The sequence below is a fragment of the Corvus cornix genome, chromosome 1 (genome assembly GCF_000738735.6).
Source record: "Corvus cornix cornix isolate S_Up_H32 chromosome 1, ASM73873v5, whole genome shotgun sequence".
NCBI classification, from domain to species: domain Eukaryota; kingdom Metazoa; phylum Chordata; class Aves; order Passeriformes; family Corvidae; genus Corvus; species Corvus cornix.
Window position 1 is genome coordinate 90,974,880 of NC_046332.1, and position 17,272 is coordinate 90,992,151.

General features: G+C 42.7%; 1 protein-coding gene and 1 long non-coding RNA gene across 4 annotated transcripts in view; one reads left to right on the plus strand and one right to left on the minus strand.

Moving 5' to 3' along the window:
- Positions 1–17,272, minus strand: part of EDAR (ectodysplasin A receptor) — a 70,919-nt gene that overhangs the window by 39,574 nt on the left and 14,073 nt on the right. The gene's annotated exons all lie outside the window — the stretch shown is intronic.
- Positions 1,447–15,653, plus strand: LOC109143962. The gene is made up of 2 exons (XR_002044423.3): positions 1,447–4,220; positions 13,399–15,653. It is a non-coding gene; the product is annotated as an uncharacterized LOC109143962 (long non-coding RNA).

The following is a 17,272-nucleotide window of genomic DNA, read 5'->3' on the forward strand; positions in this document are numbered from 1 at the left end:
CTACCAAGATGAGAAAAAATATCTTGCATTTGTTAGACATATATCAGTTTTGCAGTCTTTCTGTTTATACCCCAGCAAATACATTCCGGTTGTGCCTAACAACTGTCCTGGGTTTTTCATTCTGCTAGAGTAAACTCTACCAAGTTTTCTGTTCTGCCAGTGATGCCATAGCAACACATTCCCATTCTTTATGCTCCTTGCTTTGCCAGGCCGGTGTAGGGGATGTTGAGGCTGCTATGGTAGGAGTGTTTTCATCTGGAGAACAAAAGCAATCTACACCCTCAGAAAGCTGTCATCGTCTCTCCTGCAGACTGCTGAGCCATGCCAGCTCACATCTTTTCACTGTGATGCTGGATGAAAGCAGTGACTCCAGCATCATGAGCTGCTATTTTGAGTTGGATGCTCAAGTTGCTGAAAAAGATTTTTTTGGCAGAATATCCTTGCAATATTTCCACTACAAAAATATGCTTTCATCCTCAAATTCTAGTGTCTCTTTTTTGAGGACTGAATGTATTACATCCCAGTTATGAGCGCTGGCAAGAACAGTTCTGCTTTAAACAGAGCTGGGAAATTGCTCCCCTTTGCCCATTAACTTCACCGAGTGTCTCCTATGTCACTTGGTGGCCAACTCTGAGCTCAAACTACAGGAGGATGCCTTCATAGATAACATCTATTTTAACAAAACAACACAAAACTATCTATGTCTGCAAATATCCATTGCAGATATTTAATTGCTCTTTAAACAACTATGTTAAAATTTGGTTAACTCCTTAAGTGACCTGAGAGAAATGGTGTCACTAATTGCATTTAACTGCCATCCTGAGCATAAAAGCAAAGCAGAGAGATATGTAATGTGTAGAGCCTAGAAGATGCTATAGTGAAGCTTATATATTGTCTTTTTGGAGTGCATCTGCAATGGCTTAGTGTTGGCTGCATTTTTTTTTCTATGTGAAAGACTGCAGGATGGCTTTCACACGGAGACACTGAGCTTCTCAGAAGCTTTGTGTAGTATAAAGCAGTGACTGCTCCTCCAGAGCCAGCACCTCTGTACTTTGAAGATCAACAACTTCGAAGAAATATGGGAAGCTTTGATTTCATACAAACCCTAAGATTTTCCAATCATTAACACTATGGGGCCCCTACTAAACCAAAGTTAGGGCAATCAGAGAAGGAAATTTCCAGGCAGGGGGTGAAGTTTTAGAGGACTCCATCTTACAGATTGCGGTAAAATCAAGACCCAAGGACAAAAGAGCTGCGTGATGAAAATATATGTTGTTATCTTTCTAACTTTTTTTTCAGTCTCCTAAAAAGACAGTGCATTGAAAATATACTGGAGTGCCATGCAGGTAGATTATTGCTTGCTTGAATTTGCATCCAGAGAAAGCACTTGCTGGAGTCAAGCATCTGCTTTGAAAGAGTCAAACAGGTCAAAAGTCTACTTACACTATCATATGAGTAAGCCAGTGCTAACTGAATGTTTTTGGAGCAGTACAGGAAGGGGGAAGACTGTGTCTTATCTGCCAACTATTCTCAATTCTAGCTGTTGGGATGGGACCACATTGTTTTGAGTTTATGCAGAATAGAAAGCTTCTATGTACATCAAAACTAGCTGGAGGAATGGAGGAAGCCTTCTCCTTGTCTGAATCAGCTCACATACAACTAGGTCATACTGGTAATACCTCCTTCAATACTTTCTGGAGCACCTTGAGGTGCTGCCTAGAGTCAGTAGGTGTAGTAACTTCCCCTCCTGAACAGGAGAGATTGGGAGAGCTACCTCCCAAATCAGCTTGATATATTTTGATTAGCCAAGTTTTATGTTAAAAACATGTGTGTGCTGCTTCTGCAGGGCAAGTTGGAAAAAACCTTATGCACAGCAAAGGGATGCCTGCACATCTGATCTGTGATCTATGATGGGACAGGCACTACAGCAGCTGGGAGGGGAGAAAGGTGGCATGGATCAGGCATGTGTGGTTTAGCAAGATAACCAGCCTAAAAGGACTCATACTGGGTGCTCCTGGGCTCTGTGCAGGCTTGAGAGGAGCTGGTGCTGCTGCCTGCACAGAGCTCGGTGTCCAGGCACCAGGAGGAGACAGGAGGCAAGGCAGGACATGCATTGAACCCACTGTCTTAGAGCTGAGAATTGTAAATCAAATAGCTTTGAAGAGCCAGAAGCAGAAATACATTGTTTACTCCTTAAAGCCTAAAATGTTATACAATTTGGAAACAGAATGGATGAGACTTTGTAGAATGAGAAATTTTGAGGTTTTTGTTCCTTTTATAAACAGCTTTCCTCCCTGGTGGCTGGTGGGACAGCTAGACATTAACCCTTTCTAGCCATTTCTTTTGTCTTCTGTAGAGCTGGAACAGATGTTGGTAGTAATCTCACCTTAAATTAAACTTAATTTTAATAAACATGTTTCTAGGATGCAGAACTCAGCTCCTTTTTTGTGGCAAGATATCTTGACCCCCTCGAAATCATGGCTTCTGGATTACCATATCTCCTCACATCCTTCCATTTCACTACACTGTAGATTGCAAGTCACACTAATATTAACATATTTGTTATACCTAGAAGCATTGTTTTACAGCCCTATAGGCATCTAATAGTGATTGCTGCAGAGCTCTTGCAAACAGGTCCATGGTTTCTGGAGTCCAAAGGCATATATCGTAAAGTATTTCATGGTGCTGGCAAACTTACCTAGCCCAAATTTGTGGGAGGTAGTATTTCTAAGCTAAAAATTTCGGCAAGGTGGTTATTCCTTACTGGTCACAAATAAAATCTGAGCCTCCCTTCCTCCAGGTTAAAATGTCTGCAGGTATCAATATGTAAATAACCCAGACACAGACAGTCCTGGATCACACAGGTGACTGTGGTGTTCAGTGGATATAAATAACTATTTACCTCTTGGAGAAGCTGTTTTGGTAAATTCAAGTCTAAGCATGAAGGAAGAGAAACATAAATTTTAGGCCTTTCCTGTCAAACACGCTGTCTCGTCCCACTGGTTTGAAAAAGAGCAGTTGCTTCCCTTAGAACAGCAGGAAAGCCTTGGGGAAAATTAAAATGGTGAGAGATTCAGTATGTAAAATATACAGTGCAGAACACTGGAGAAATCTCAGTCTGGGCATGAAGAATCACTCTTGACACGACTTGGAAGGATTTTTATCCCTCATTTACACAAAATTGCATCTGGGGGATTGATCAGTGTGCCTGCTAGGTGAGCCATCTACTGGCTGTTCAGTGCTGTGCCCAACAGCTGACCACCTCCATGAACTCCAAGTGTTAATCGGTTGAGGAAATCTAATGCAGAAGGATGTGTGCCTCTGTGAAGCAAGATGTTGTCAATTAGTCTGTTGCTGGAAAATATACTTCGAAGAATTTTTGGAAGAAGAAATGCCAAGTTTCTAGTTAAACTTGTTGAGTATCTCTGGCAAATTTGAGTAAGAACCTTTCTCTGGAGAGACTATGAAAATAACTGCTCAAGCCAAGTAAACAAAGTACTCAGTGTGACAACTTTTGTCATTGTGTCGACTCCGATTTTCACAGACTGTGATGAATGCATGAGCGAGAAGCTAAAATAACACTAAAGGCTGGTAAGCATGGAGGGGATTCTGGGAGAGGACCTGAACTGATAATATGAACTAAACCCGTAAAGTTAAAGCACCTTAAACCTCCAAGGCTTCTTCTGAAGGTGGCTGCTAGAGCATTCTCAATCTACTTACTTAATTAATTTAACATCCAGCATGAAGGAACCTGGAACAACCTAAGACTCGCATCACCATGAAGCTACGAAAGCACTGAGGGCCACACAAGTAACTGCTCTCTCGTGCTTCACATACTTGCTGCTGACATCCTGTGCTTAAGTACTGCGTGTTGGCAGTGCTTCTAGCTGCAACTTTATCTGAGATGTATCTGTATGAAACTCCCTGGCTGTGCTGCAGCTGGAAAAAGGGAGTCTCCTCTCATGGGGAATGACAAGGTCTTCCTCTGTGTATATGAGAAACTGCTCTACAGTGTGAGAAAGGACTAATGCTGCCTTTCCAACCCATAGGAGACCCGGGCAGATCTCTGATGCATATTCTTAGGTGGCTCAAACACAGCATGCCACTGTGTAGTGCTGCTCTTCTTCTTGGCCTCACATTACTGAAGGTTATCCTGCAGGGAAGGGAGGCCGTCCTGGAAGTGAACTGCAGTAATGGAGGCTGGAGCATGACTTGTACAGGTAAGTAGACTTGCAGAATTTGTTTGTTGTGTTGCATTACAGGGAGGGGTTGAAAGACAGAAGGATAATTCCCATGATGGACTGACTGCTGTAGATCGGTTTGGAAGCGGCAAATATGGGAAACACTTTCTCTCTTATGTAAATACGCTTATTTCTCTAAAGCCTTGGACCTGTCTTAAGAGGGTGAGCTCATGTGCAGCTGAATAGGCTTTAGTTATCTTCCTATGGATCAGTCTGACAAGTTGCCATAGATGGTTCAGATAACTTAGAAAACCTGTAACCATTACTACACCCTGCCTTGTGCGCCTCCATGGCCCACTGGAGCCCTTATAGCTGGATACAAGCCAAAGCAGCTTCCAGGCTACTTTGATATATTTTGGCACTAAGCCAGGATAAGCAAAGCCCAAGGCATGCCTCAGGCTCTGTGCTGAGGCCATTGTTGCCACATGGGTATATTTCTTCTGCTGTGCAAGCTACATGGTGTGCATGCAGTAGCTCCTGGTCACACCTTGCATGGTGCTTTTCTGCCCTAAAACAGATGGAGTCAGCCCAGCCTTGTTTTCTAGGTAAGCTTTTTTCCCCTGTCCTTTTGAGATTTTTCTCCTGTATTAGAGATTTAAAACCTGTCATCTCCAGCAGTGTTTACTGGAAGGCACAGAGGGACACAGCTGTGTCTCTGTGAACAGTCCCATGCTCCCTGTGTGACTGCACTCACTTCCATCTGGTGAGATAGGATGTATACTGAGGTGCCTGACTCCAGACCTGTGAGGGATAGACACCACAGTCCCTAGACTAGGAGGGGCTGAGACACTTGAGAGGACGTGGGTTGTCTGAATAACCCTGTTTCAAATGTACAGCCTGGCAGTTGAGGATGAACAAGACAGCTTCCTCCCTGAGGTGAACCATCAGGCACAGCTGTGCAGGTGAAACCCCCCTGAAGTCTGCAGTGAAGTTCTCAGTGATGCTGGCGGCATCTGGATTTGAGCCATGAGACACAAAGAGCACATTCTGTATGGCAGTTGACAGAGTTAATAAAAGAGGATCATGTAGATGAAACTGGTGGGTGTTCAATGCACTCAAAGGAAGTAGTCTTATAATTTCCCTATCAAAACAATACCACTGTAAGCACCAGAGACCTACCCTAACATAAACCTGTACTTAGCAGCTTGATCAGAAACTTGAAAAGTATCTTGAAAATAGCCAAATCTGAGCTCAGAGGCTGAAATACAGCACTCTATATATTGAAGTAATGGAATAATCACTAGTACATTAACAATTAAGTAACAGTTCACAGTTACTGAAAGTATGAGAAGTGCCATAGCCTTTGCTGCACCAAAGGGTTTATTTGTAGTCTGCTGCTTGCACTGAAATGACGTGTCACAGAAAGATGAAGGGAGCCTGTCAAAGCCCATTTGAAAAGTCACTTTTTCTAAACAAGGCCGTCTGCTTTCATCCCTCTTTGCATTATCAGCTGAACTGCTGGCACCAGGTATTCAAGGAATTTCAGCAGGAAGGAGGAGAGCACAGTATTTCCTTGTCACTGTGATAGATTTGACAGACCATTTGGACAATACAGCTAGCATCGTGTCATGCAAATTGACATCTTGGGAAAGCAACAGGCTTTAGAAACAGTACTCAGCTTACTCTGGGACTGGGATATTTGGTGATGACTAGTGCCTCTTTCACACATGAATCACTCACTTTCATCCTTTAAAAGTGTTCAGAGAACTGGAGGTTGGGATACTTCTGCTACAGACTACCTGTGTTTGTAATTAAAGCGCCCACCTCCGATCTCATTTGTTTCCATATACCTACATCTCAGGGAGCAAGTTTTCTCTGCTAGAGATTGAGCTACTCTCCAGGCTGCTGTACACCTCAGAGACAATTAATCATGTTTGCAAAGGCTATTGTATATGTGGCCTGTGATTAATGGGCACGGCCTTAGATGAGATCCTGGGCTTTACCAAAGGGGCTGGTTTGGCACTGGTGACTGGAGACAAGACAAAGAGAAACACCAGCTTCTGTGCCAAGTGATGTGGGCACCCTTCCTTCAGAGGACTGGCACCCAGCCAGCAGCCTAGAATGGTCTTTGAAGTATCAAGCTGCTGACAGTGCTGTTTAAGATCAGAAAACAGGCATCCTATTTAAACTGTGTTTGGTGCTCGGGAAAGGGAATGTTACCAAGCTCAAGTCTCAGGAATGCAGGCCTGCAAAGGACCAACCCCGCTCCCTGCAGAGTGACCAAGCAACCAAGGGCTGGCTGCTCTTTCTAGATGAAATCTCTGAACTTCCTCTATGAGGCACAGTCCAAAGCCCATTTCTGTTAAACCTAAAACATTACCCCTCCAGTCACATGCCCCAAACCCACACACTCTAAATGGAAATGGAAAGTATTGCTGAGCACAATACCGTGCTGTGTTTTCTACTGTGTGACTAGAAGTCAGTGGCATGCTGCTGTGAAAAGCTATTACATACAATTTGTATAGCCTTCTGTAAAATCCTTCCACGTACTGTGGAATTGAAGTTATTATATGAATAAGACTGAAAAATATGGTCCTATCTATTATCTTCCTTATTTTTAATCACTTCTCATCATCCCACTGCATGGTGTTTCTCAGAAGTACAGCACAAAGTGCTGGACACATATAAACTTTGGGCTTCTGCACTTCAATGGCTTCCTGAATGAATTCAAAGGACCCTCGAAACTGTGCCCTAACTTTGAATTTATCCCAGGCAGACATGCACAGTCCTCAGTCCTCATAGGTTAGTTTTTTCTCTCTTCCACTGCCTCTTCCCAAGACACAGCTTGCAAACCACTCCTAACTCTGTCAAAGTCTGCCCATCTTTATTTTCAAGTTAAAAATGTGTGCCCTAGAAAAGAGCACTTCCATGGCAGCTCAAAGCTTACAAACTGGATCCATCTTTCTGTCACTTTGCCCAAGGAAGTAACACTTTAGAGAGGGCAAAATGGTTTCTCATTACTTGGAAATCAGAGCTGATTTTGCCCAATCTTTTCTTCAAATGGTTTATCTTTTGGGGAGAGGTTAATTATGGACAACTTGTGGGAATATTTTTCTTGGCAATTATTAGGATGCATGCAAAGAGTTGTTCTGCAATATCTCACCTTATAGTGGTCAGGTGCGACTAACCGTATTTCTAGGATCCCCATATGAATGAAGTAGACCCCTGCTTGCTTCAAGAACTTGTTCTCCTATGTGTAGAGGGAACAATATTAATTCCTCTCTGCTGTTTTGGAGGAGTACTGCACAGCAAAGGGCTTCTTTCTTTGTTCATTTACTATACAGGATCAGGTTTCCTGATGATTTCAAAGAAAGTACCCAACCTTGTAGGACCAAGCCTGCTACCCTGTACCTGCTTAGGCCTTTCACCTTGTGCCATGCAAAGATTCAAACCAGAGACTTTTCCAGATATCACTGACATTACAAGGAGGAAGAAAAAGGTGGAACTCTGTCTAAGTGAGTCTTTGATAAGAGGATTAATTTAAAACCATACACTTTGCTCATTTAACTTTTTTTTGCAAGGAAATATAAACCAACACTATAATTGTACTTTGGCCTGTGGGAATAATATCCCAGAAATAATGCTTCTACTTAAAGAATAGTAGCTTAAGATCTCTGTGGGGCTGCTTCTTTCACTGCAAGACCTATAATTAGCCATCCATTATGGCATTCAGCAGTAATCCTGAGGAAGCCCATATTTTCCCCCCAAGCACCCCACACAAGCATGCCAGAGAGCAGGTAGGGAATGCTCCAGAGTTCACCCTCCTTCTCCACACAGGCAGCTCAGGGGGTGGGAGACCCTCCCTGGTGCCCCTTTGCTGGGGTCTTCAGCAGGGACACCCTGTGGGCACCTCAGTGCTCTCAGGTGTTGGGTACAGTGGTGAACACTAGGATTGCTACAGTCTAGGTCCGAAAGCCATGGTGGTGTGATTTGAGCTGCTCTCCTGCCTTCTTTTTGCTCTGGGGTGAGCAAAGAGAGCAGCTTTCCAGGTAGGAAGGATGGGAAGCCACTTAGCCAAGCACTCCTTTCCTCAGCCTTTGGACCAAACATGGCTGCTTCGGAGATGGAGATGACTTGGTGGTGCTGCAACAGCTCTAGCAGTCTGTGCTTCCAGGCAGCAAATGCTTTCCTGGCATGACTGGAGGGCATAATGGCATGCTTCCAGGGTATTCTACTGGTCAAACTGAGGACTGAGTTCAGACTGTGTGAAATGGTGCATACAAAGAAGATCTGGCCGATGGTGTTTCCCCATGGTTTTGGGGAAGATTTTTGCTCGCCTTACAATAAATAAACAGTTTTATCAGGTAAAGTAATATAAGCACATAAACTGTTTCACTTAGGACATCCTACATTTGAATTGCTTTGTATTTTCCAAAGCTGTTTCCCAGTTTTACTGTCTAGCACTCTTTCTGAATTAGAACTGAATTTATAAATTGTTTAAGCTACTTAGAAACAGTGTTAACAGGGTTTGAGTGTGTGTATGTGAACAAATGACTGGCTGAAAAACTCCTTTCTCTGTGCAACCTATATTAACATTAATGCAAACCCCTCTGCAAAAGTGGCCTGGAGAACTCTGGTGATGGACACAGGGCTGAGGAGACCAGTCCTCATCTTGACACATTTAAGGCGGTGAGACCAATGTACAGACAGTCCCCAAATGTGCCCAACTTCATCCCTCACAGAGCTTCCTCTGAACTACCAGTCAGCCTAAGCTTGTATTTAGGAAAGACATTGAATTCCTAGTGTGAAAGCTCCACTCCGAGTTCTGATGGCGATTGCCAAGAAGACAGGCCCTCCAAGGCTCAGCAGCACCATGTTTCATGGCAGCTCTTGTGTTATACCTTCTAGCACCGTGTGCAAGGTAAAGCAAACAACATTTTTTACAAGCAGTTCATTACTACAGATCAATGCCATCACACATTCAAATTTGGTTTTCATGGATTCAATGTAATGGGCACAAAGATGGTTTCTGTAAAGTACCGAAAATCCAGGATCAAGGGCATGAAGGAATGCAGGAGGGGTAGTTCTCTGCTCGACTTTTAAATGTGATTACTCCTCACAAGCAATATTGTACATTGATCCTCACCAGCCTACTACCACTGTGAGAAACAAATCCATGACCTGCCTCAGATGTAGATACACTTTAACTTCACTTTGTCATGTGTCTTTAATAAAGAAATGGATCCAGAGAGAAGTGAGTTTTGACTTAAAGAAGAGGTCCAGTTTTTCTGAAATTCCAGATGATCTTCTTTTCCATTATAACACTAAGTTGAATGTTTGAACGAAGTGTTAGTGTAAATCTCTAGACACTGCAATAGGTCTTTGAAAAAAGCAGTTTATGTTACCAAATAGGAGCCATTTCTTCATCTAGTAATTTTATATGTCGAAGTATACGTCATATTAGTCATTCAGTTATGTTAAGGCTTGATCTTCTTCCAGGCATCTTTGGAAATATGAGGGCAATTTGCACAAGGCATAGGAAATTTATAGTTTTTGAAAAATAGAGTGATCTCACTTTTTGGACATTCAATGTTACTGGAGCTCACACTCAAGATACCCCTAGTTTGATCTTATACTGTAGCCAATTTTTTAAGTTCTGTTCTGTGATTTTCATATTTGTGATAATAAGTACATAACTTTGAAACCCTACTAGGGTGTTGCAAAGCGATCGTATTGACATTCAAGGCCGGAATCCACTATATGCAGTGGCAAATGTAAAAGTTGTATTTACTTGGATAGCTGGGAACACCCATGAGAGCAAGGAAGAAAAAATGTATGATATTCTTGAGGAAAAGGAAGTTGTCTAAAGACCAGGAGCTTTCTGGATCTGTTAACTAAGCAATTCCTCTCATTGCTGGACTCAACAAGGGCTCAACACAGCTGCCCATGTACAGGTGGGTGGTGGCACTGTGGACTCTGCCTGACCCCAGTGTGTCACTTCAAAAGGCAGTGAGTCCCCTCAAGGTCCTATATTAGACCTGCCAAGCTCACATGAACATCTTGCATAGCACAGCTTAAATGGCAGTAGCCAACATAGCCAGGTAAATGAATACAGCTCTTCAGAGAATCTTTTACTCATTTAAAATCACAGGCAGAATAAAAGCAGCACTAAAAGATCTCATCTTTGAGACCACATAAAAGAAAGATGCAGAGTGATTTTCTGATTTCAGGTTATGATGGTAGTCAGGGGAAGAAAACAAACTTCCATTGGCTGGTGCCCACGCAATTATTTATTTCTACACGAACTGAGGGTGAAAATACTATTTTTCTGACTTCATACTTCTTGCAGATCACCAGAAAAAGAATCACATCATGTGAAAAAGTGCCATACAGAGTCAAACCAGCTGTGTTTTTACCTATAAACTGAACATATATGTGTAGGGGCTGTATGGTATAATAAATGAAAGTCATCAAAGGCACTGTTCCTCTGACTTTAAAGAAGGCCTGCATTTTGAGGGCAGGATCAAAAATCTGGGGCCTCACACAGCAGATCTGTTGGATAAAAGGGGACAGGCTGAAGAGGTAAAGAAAAATCCCCGAACTCCTCCTTTACCTGAACAAACAGAGCCTGTTAAGTGTGAGTACAGTGATTGTAGCTTCCCAGAGCTACCCAACTCCTCCTGAGAACATCCTTATCAAAACTTTTTAATGGTGATGGCTGTGATTAGTGTACAAGTAGCATGAGGCAGAAAGAAGCTAAGGTGCAGAAATGTCATTGCACAGACAACCTCAGCTGTGTACTGACCAACACTGCATTTGGGGTTCTCTGATTGAAATCTTCAGGGAGTTCCATGTTCAATCACTTTGTTTTGAACAAAAACTACAGCTTGTTCACACTGTTTCTCACTCCCTTCTTAATTGTTAGAAATTAATACCCTTGACATGCTCTTAAACCACACTATTTGGAAACTATTTTACAGTGTAGGCAAACATTTGAGCTTAGTGCTAAATATGCGGGTGCTGTGCATACACAAATAAAGACTGTCTCTTTCTCAGAGATCTTACAGTCTGAAAGATAAGAGATGAAAGAGCGCTTGGAAAGATGAGTAACCAGGGGGACTGTGGGAGGGGTTCACGTCAGTTAAAATGTAAAAACCTGGATATCATTCAAAGAATGCACAGATTTTGGTCCTGGAAGTGTGCAATTTTTTTTATGTGTAACAGTTTTGCAATTAAGAAAAAAGCTGAAACTGTTGACATTTTCTTGTGCCTGGTTTTGCTAGGACTGAGGTAGCATGTTGCTGCTAATTCTACTGACACCCCCAAGCCACCCTGCTACCATTGTCCTGCGCACAAGACCCAATGCTCTCATTCAAACCACTGGCCTGCTTGGGCTTTGACCTTGAGTGGGGTTAGATCTGGAGATCAGATGTCTCTTGGATATGATGGATAACTTTACATTTAAATACAAGAAATTTTTAGCCTTTTTAGCTTGCATATAATTAGGAAAGTTATGAATCAATAAGTAAACAGAAATAAATGTGATGTAATCAGCATGTGCAAATTTCTATTACTCAATTTTGCAAACATTTCTTCAAACCAAACCTACCTATCTTTAGACATCAAACATGGGTTAAACACAAGGACCCCCAGACACAAGGGTACCAGGCTGCTCTCTCCTTGGGAAGGAATAGCTGGGGTGTAGGCTGCTGGGGCGCAGGAGCAGGATGTTCAGCACTGCCCTGAACTCTTGCTCATAGTTGCCTCCAGGTTTCTAGATTCACAGTTTTTTGTTACTGGAGATGGAGGAACTGGTCATCAGGTAGCACTTATCATGGTCCAGCTGTGGTGTGGTTGATATCCATGGGTTGTAACTTCTTCATATTCACTTTTCATGTGACTCTTGCATCCACAATGAAAGGACAAAGATTAATTCTTCCTTCATTCTTAATGTGGTTTAGTACACATCCGATGGTGCCTCTCTGGTTTTGGGATCACACCAGGATAGCTTTTTCCTCAAACATTGTTTGAGATCAGACTTACTGCAGATCACAGAGATGACAGAGATGATTTTGCTTTAGCAATGTCAGAAGAGTTCAGATGCTAATAGGAATGACGTAGCTGCAGCTTTTTTTTTTTTTTTTAAATCTAGCAAAGTGCTAGCAAAATGCCACATGCATATGAAGCAGGCTATCCCTGGCATAAGGAAGTTGTGTGTCTGTTGTAAAGGCAAAGCTTGCCATTGCCTCGTGAATCCAAGTGACACACTTGGAGCCATCCACATTTTGATTTCAAGCCAGTGAAAACCAGATTTTCTTTTTGCTAGAGTTGCTGAAAGGTTGGTGGAGTGGGAGGCAGCTAGTGCCAAGGTAGAACTATGCATGTTTCTTGTCATATGTCTTCAAGTGATGCATTCCAGAGTTCTTCATTTAATCATCCAGAGATAAATAAGCTACTACTTATTAAAATCTAATTAGGTTTTAAGCAGTACAGCGAGAAGATAATCTGTGTTACAGAATTCCTAGTGGCAAAACATCCAGGATTTTTTACATGTAAAATCATGAAACTACTATGATGCTTTTGAAGTTTTAACACACTCGTGCATTTGCTTGAAAACTACTATGCAAGCAGTAAACAATCTTGCTTGGGTCTGATTCTTCAAGGTGCAATACAGATAGCTCTGCACTTAACTTCATGGGCTCAGTTCTCACAAGTCCAACACAGCTGATAATATTTTTGAACCAAATGTTTGACAGCGAATGCAATAAAAAAATCTGTGGTTTTAATATCGATTAGTTCCCTCACCAGAAATTACATTCCCATTAAGAGGGTTAACAAAGACACTTTCAAAGGAAGAAAACCCAACACAATGCCTTTTTCTTTTGCTTCTCTAATTGCTGCAGATGTTGTGCAGTTGCAACTATGAAAAATATTATGTCTCTGTAACATTTTTGATCTTCATTAATTATAGCTCAGAAAACCTTACAAAAAGCAGCCTGCCTGTTTAATACAAATAAGATTAATTGCATGGGTGTTCAGAAAATGAGCCACCAGTAGTTAAACAAAAAATGTTTGTCTTTAAGCAGCCCTTGAATGATCCTTTTTTAAAAACTGTTACAGGAAGTGAAGAGGCTGCCAAATTACCATGCCCGTGAGCCCCAGTCTTATTATCAGCCTAAACGAACGCACACACCCTGCCACTTTCATCCTCTTCCAGGTCCAAGAAAAAGAAAAAGGAGGCAAAAAAACCCAACCAACCTTCCACACAAAGAGGTGTCTCTGAAGTCTGGAATGCACCCTGGCTGTTTGAAGACAAGATTTATACCTGACACCCTCCTTTAAGCTCATTGTCGAGACTCGCCTGTGTTCAAATCAACCGCAGACTGGCTGCTGCAGGTACTTCATCTTACAACAACCACATCATCTAAGATAAATGCACCAGGAATTGCTATCACTTTGAGGTGAAAGAAAAAAGGGGGATGGGGGGAATCAAACCTCTGATGCAGGTAGTGGGTGGAGGAAAAGACAGACATGCATGAAGGAGTGTGCAAGGGTGTGCCCAGGGAAGAAGCCAGCGACAGCCGCCAGCCTGCGGCATGGGGCTCAAGGATGAAATGGGTCTGGCTGCCTGTGTGGGCACCTGTGTTTTGGCCCAGCCTCTCCTTGCCTTTGGCAGCCAGGCTGTGGGACCAGGCGTCAGGCAAGATCCTTAAGCCGCCCCACTGCCAGGGAAGCGGTAACCTCTCGGGTGCTTGTGAAGGACTGAAAGGAGCTTTTTGACTTGGTGGGAGATGATGGAAAGGACTGTGCCATCAGTTGATGTAATTCCCATGTTTTCTGAGGCAAGCCTGATTTCCTCATTTTAGGATCCTGTCCCTAAGTAAGCTGATTTCATTCAGTTTCTTAAATTTCTCTGGAGGAAAACCCTTCATAGTAAGGACTTAATTTTACACTGTATCCATCTGATGGGAAGCAAAGCTACAGAGCACTGAGGTAGGCGAAGCAAACAAGAGGAGAGACAGAAGAGTGTGATCAGGACAGCGTCAGGCTGTAGAGAAACACAGATGAACATCCTAGAGCTCAGGCTGCTGAAACTGTAGCATTAGTAGGAGTTGGGCTAATTACTGGAGGCTTTGAAGTGATGCAGGCAGAAAACGTCAGTCATAAAGAGAGAATAACACCTGGTAATTGGCAGAGATACTTATTGCCTGTATCACTCTATCGCTCAAAGGCCCAAAAGAAGTTGGGGTATAAGGATGCAATTTGTGGTACAGAACCAGCTGAGGAGTATTTTTTGGGGTGAAGAATTACCATGGCATTTGGAATAATGCACCATTAATCCAGGGCATTAAAAAACAATTCTGAGGAGATATTCTGAAATTACACTGATAGAGAAAAGAAGGTAGAAAAAATGTCAGCATAGGTGGTCAAGGTAAAACTTTAAAGCAAGAAAAACCTGCCCTTCTGAAGCATTTCATGATGCCTATCTTGGATCCGGAGACCAGAAAGCAATATAGGATTAGCAAAAAAACTAAGGTCCCTAAGGACTGTTCTAGCACCACAGATTTCAACTGCTATTGGGCAGCACCCAACAGCATGTTCTGTATTTAACCCAACAGAAAGATCTATATTTGGTTTTCTGGTTCTCCTTTGTCAAGCAGTTAAGACTCGGAGCTCTACAGGGCTTCTTCCAAAACTTCTGGACTGACAGGGATGTTTGAGATCTGGGAAAAAGGAGCTGGTTTAATCCATTTCAGTTATAGAGCACTTTCTATATTTAGGATTTTAAATTATGTTTCATTAAGAATGCAAATTATGAGCATTTCTAGGACTCCAGGTACTTGCATGTCCCAGCTAGCACATAAACCTCATGTCGTTACAAATCTGAATACAGCATGTTAAGTTTGCAGCAGATTTAAAATAGGGCAAAAGGGAGGCGGGAAGAGAGCTTGAACAACACATCCAACACTTGCCCACGTGGGTGGGAGGAAAAACATCTACACTAGCACTGAACTGACACAACTGCATGTGAAGCTGCAGCATCAATTTCAGCTTGGCCACAGGTACCCTGTTCCATCTTTTGCAATTGAAAAACTTACCACTTATAATTATTTTTTTAATTCTCTTTTTTTCTGTTGGCTGTTTTGTAGTTTGGGTTTGGGTTTGTTTTTTTTCCCATGGGGGGCGAAGTCTTCTCTCTGGTGCTAGCAAAAGATTCTCAGAGAAATCGGTTTCATCAACCCGTGACCAATGTATTGAAAAATGGGGCATGGATCCGCCGCAGCAGTCACGGGAATATGTTGAGGAAACTTAGCCTGGAGCCTCTATAATTTGTGACACTAAGCTTCTGAGGAAATAGCATTCAGTATTTCATTCTGACATTTCAGCTCTTGACAGCCCTACAGAATGCTGCTTGAACCTAAAGTCAAATGCAATAAACTGTGCACAGCTTGGCCAAAAAAAAAAAAAAAAGCAAGCATAAGCAAGGCCAGTTCAGATTGCCCTCCCAGGCAGCCACAGGAGTGGGAAACAGAAATACATGGCTCTAAGCAGCCTCTTCCTTGCTGCCTGCCTGTTAAAAATGATGGCATTTTCAAGAAGCAGTTGTAGGCACTATTAGTATCTTCTGATCTAAGCACAGAATCATAGAACCACTTAGGTTGAAAAAGACCTTTAAGATCATCAACTATCAACCCAGCACTGCCAAGTTCACAGCCATGTAGAATCATTGTGTACTTCTTTTCCCAAAAGGATCTTCAGCATCTCTCAAACCAAGTTGCAACGAATAGTGGTAAGACCATCAGAAGATGAAAATATGAATATGGATGACGAACTTGTACATTAAACAGGATTGTTCACATGGTTATTTGTGATTGACTACTTGGTCAGAGTATAAATGTATTTTGTAGGTGTACACACTGTGCATCTTTTGCTGGTGTTGAACAGCTCTTACTGCAATAACATGCCAAGAAGGCTCCAGGGAACTTCTCTCTATACTGGTAATAACTGGAACTTTTAAAAGTACTTCTGAGCTAATAAAAAATGTGAATACTTATTTATATGTTATATGTATGTATGTATGCAGGGCTACGTGGTAAATCTGTAGACACATTTTAGGCTCAAGATAGTTTTTCTGCCTATGAAATTTTGTTTTTACTTTCTCCCTCCTTGGTGTTTCCGATCAAATAATTTTACTGTTCTGAAAATGGAACTTCAAAGTTTGGTGCTCGTTATGTTATTCAAGAATGAGAGCACCAGCAATTAATTAGACAGCAAATGCCCTGGATTCACCAGCAATTCCTTCTCCACCCCCAGAGAGATGCCATCTTTCTCCTCGTCCCCGACCATTTGCTGGTTTTATCCCCATTCAGTCCTTTGACTCCTATTAACTCAGTTTCCTCCTCACTGCACATGCTTTGTGGGGCCACTGACTCCTTTTTAATGCTGTGTGACTCCTCTGGCTGCCATTTGCCACTCCACTCTAGCTCGAGCCATACCCCAGTGGAAAGCAGCAGGTACCCCTTCCCCTTCCCGCACCCTGTGCTGTTCCCACAGCCACTGCTCGTGTCCCTGCTGCTCTTCATACACTTGGGAGTCCAAAAAGAATTTGAGCATCCTTTCCTACAATCCTCATGTTTGCTGCAATCCTGACCCTCTGTTCTACCTGCTCCCTTCATGCACCTGTTCTCCACAGCCATTCAACTCCCCCATAGAAAGAAGGTGGCTGGACAGAAATCCCAGGCAACTCACTCTCACCTGCTTGGGGCCTAGTGCTACCAGGGCAATGTGGTACCATGTGTCATCAGCCTCTGCCTGCAAAGGGGTGGTCAATGTCAAGATAATCTTGCAAATGGAAATACAGCAACAGTCATGTTTATGACTTGAGAGGGCTGTGAGAAGAGCCCCTTCCTGCCTCCTAGCATTCCTGTTTCTCTCCAAGAGTTGAAGACAGCCTGCCTGGTTCAGAGTCCCTTGGAGTCCCCCAGGCCCTGGTCTGGGGCAGCTCTTAGAAGATGGCTTAGTCCGACTAAATGTGTTGCTCTGTGCAAGCAGTGGAAAAACCATAATTGTAGTGGTAGCAATGTACTCTA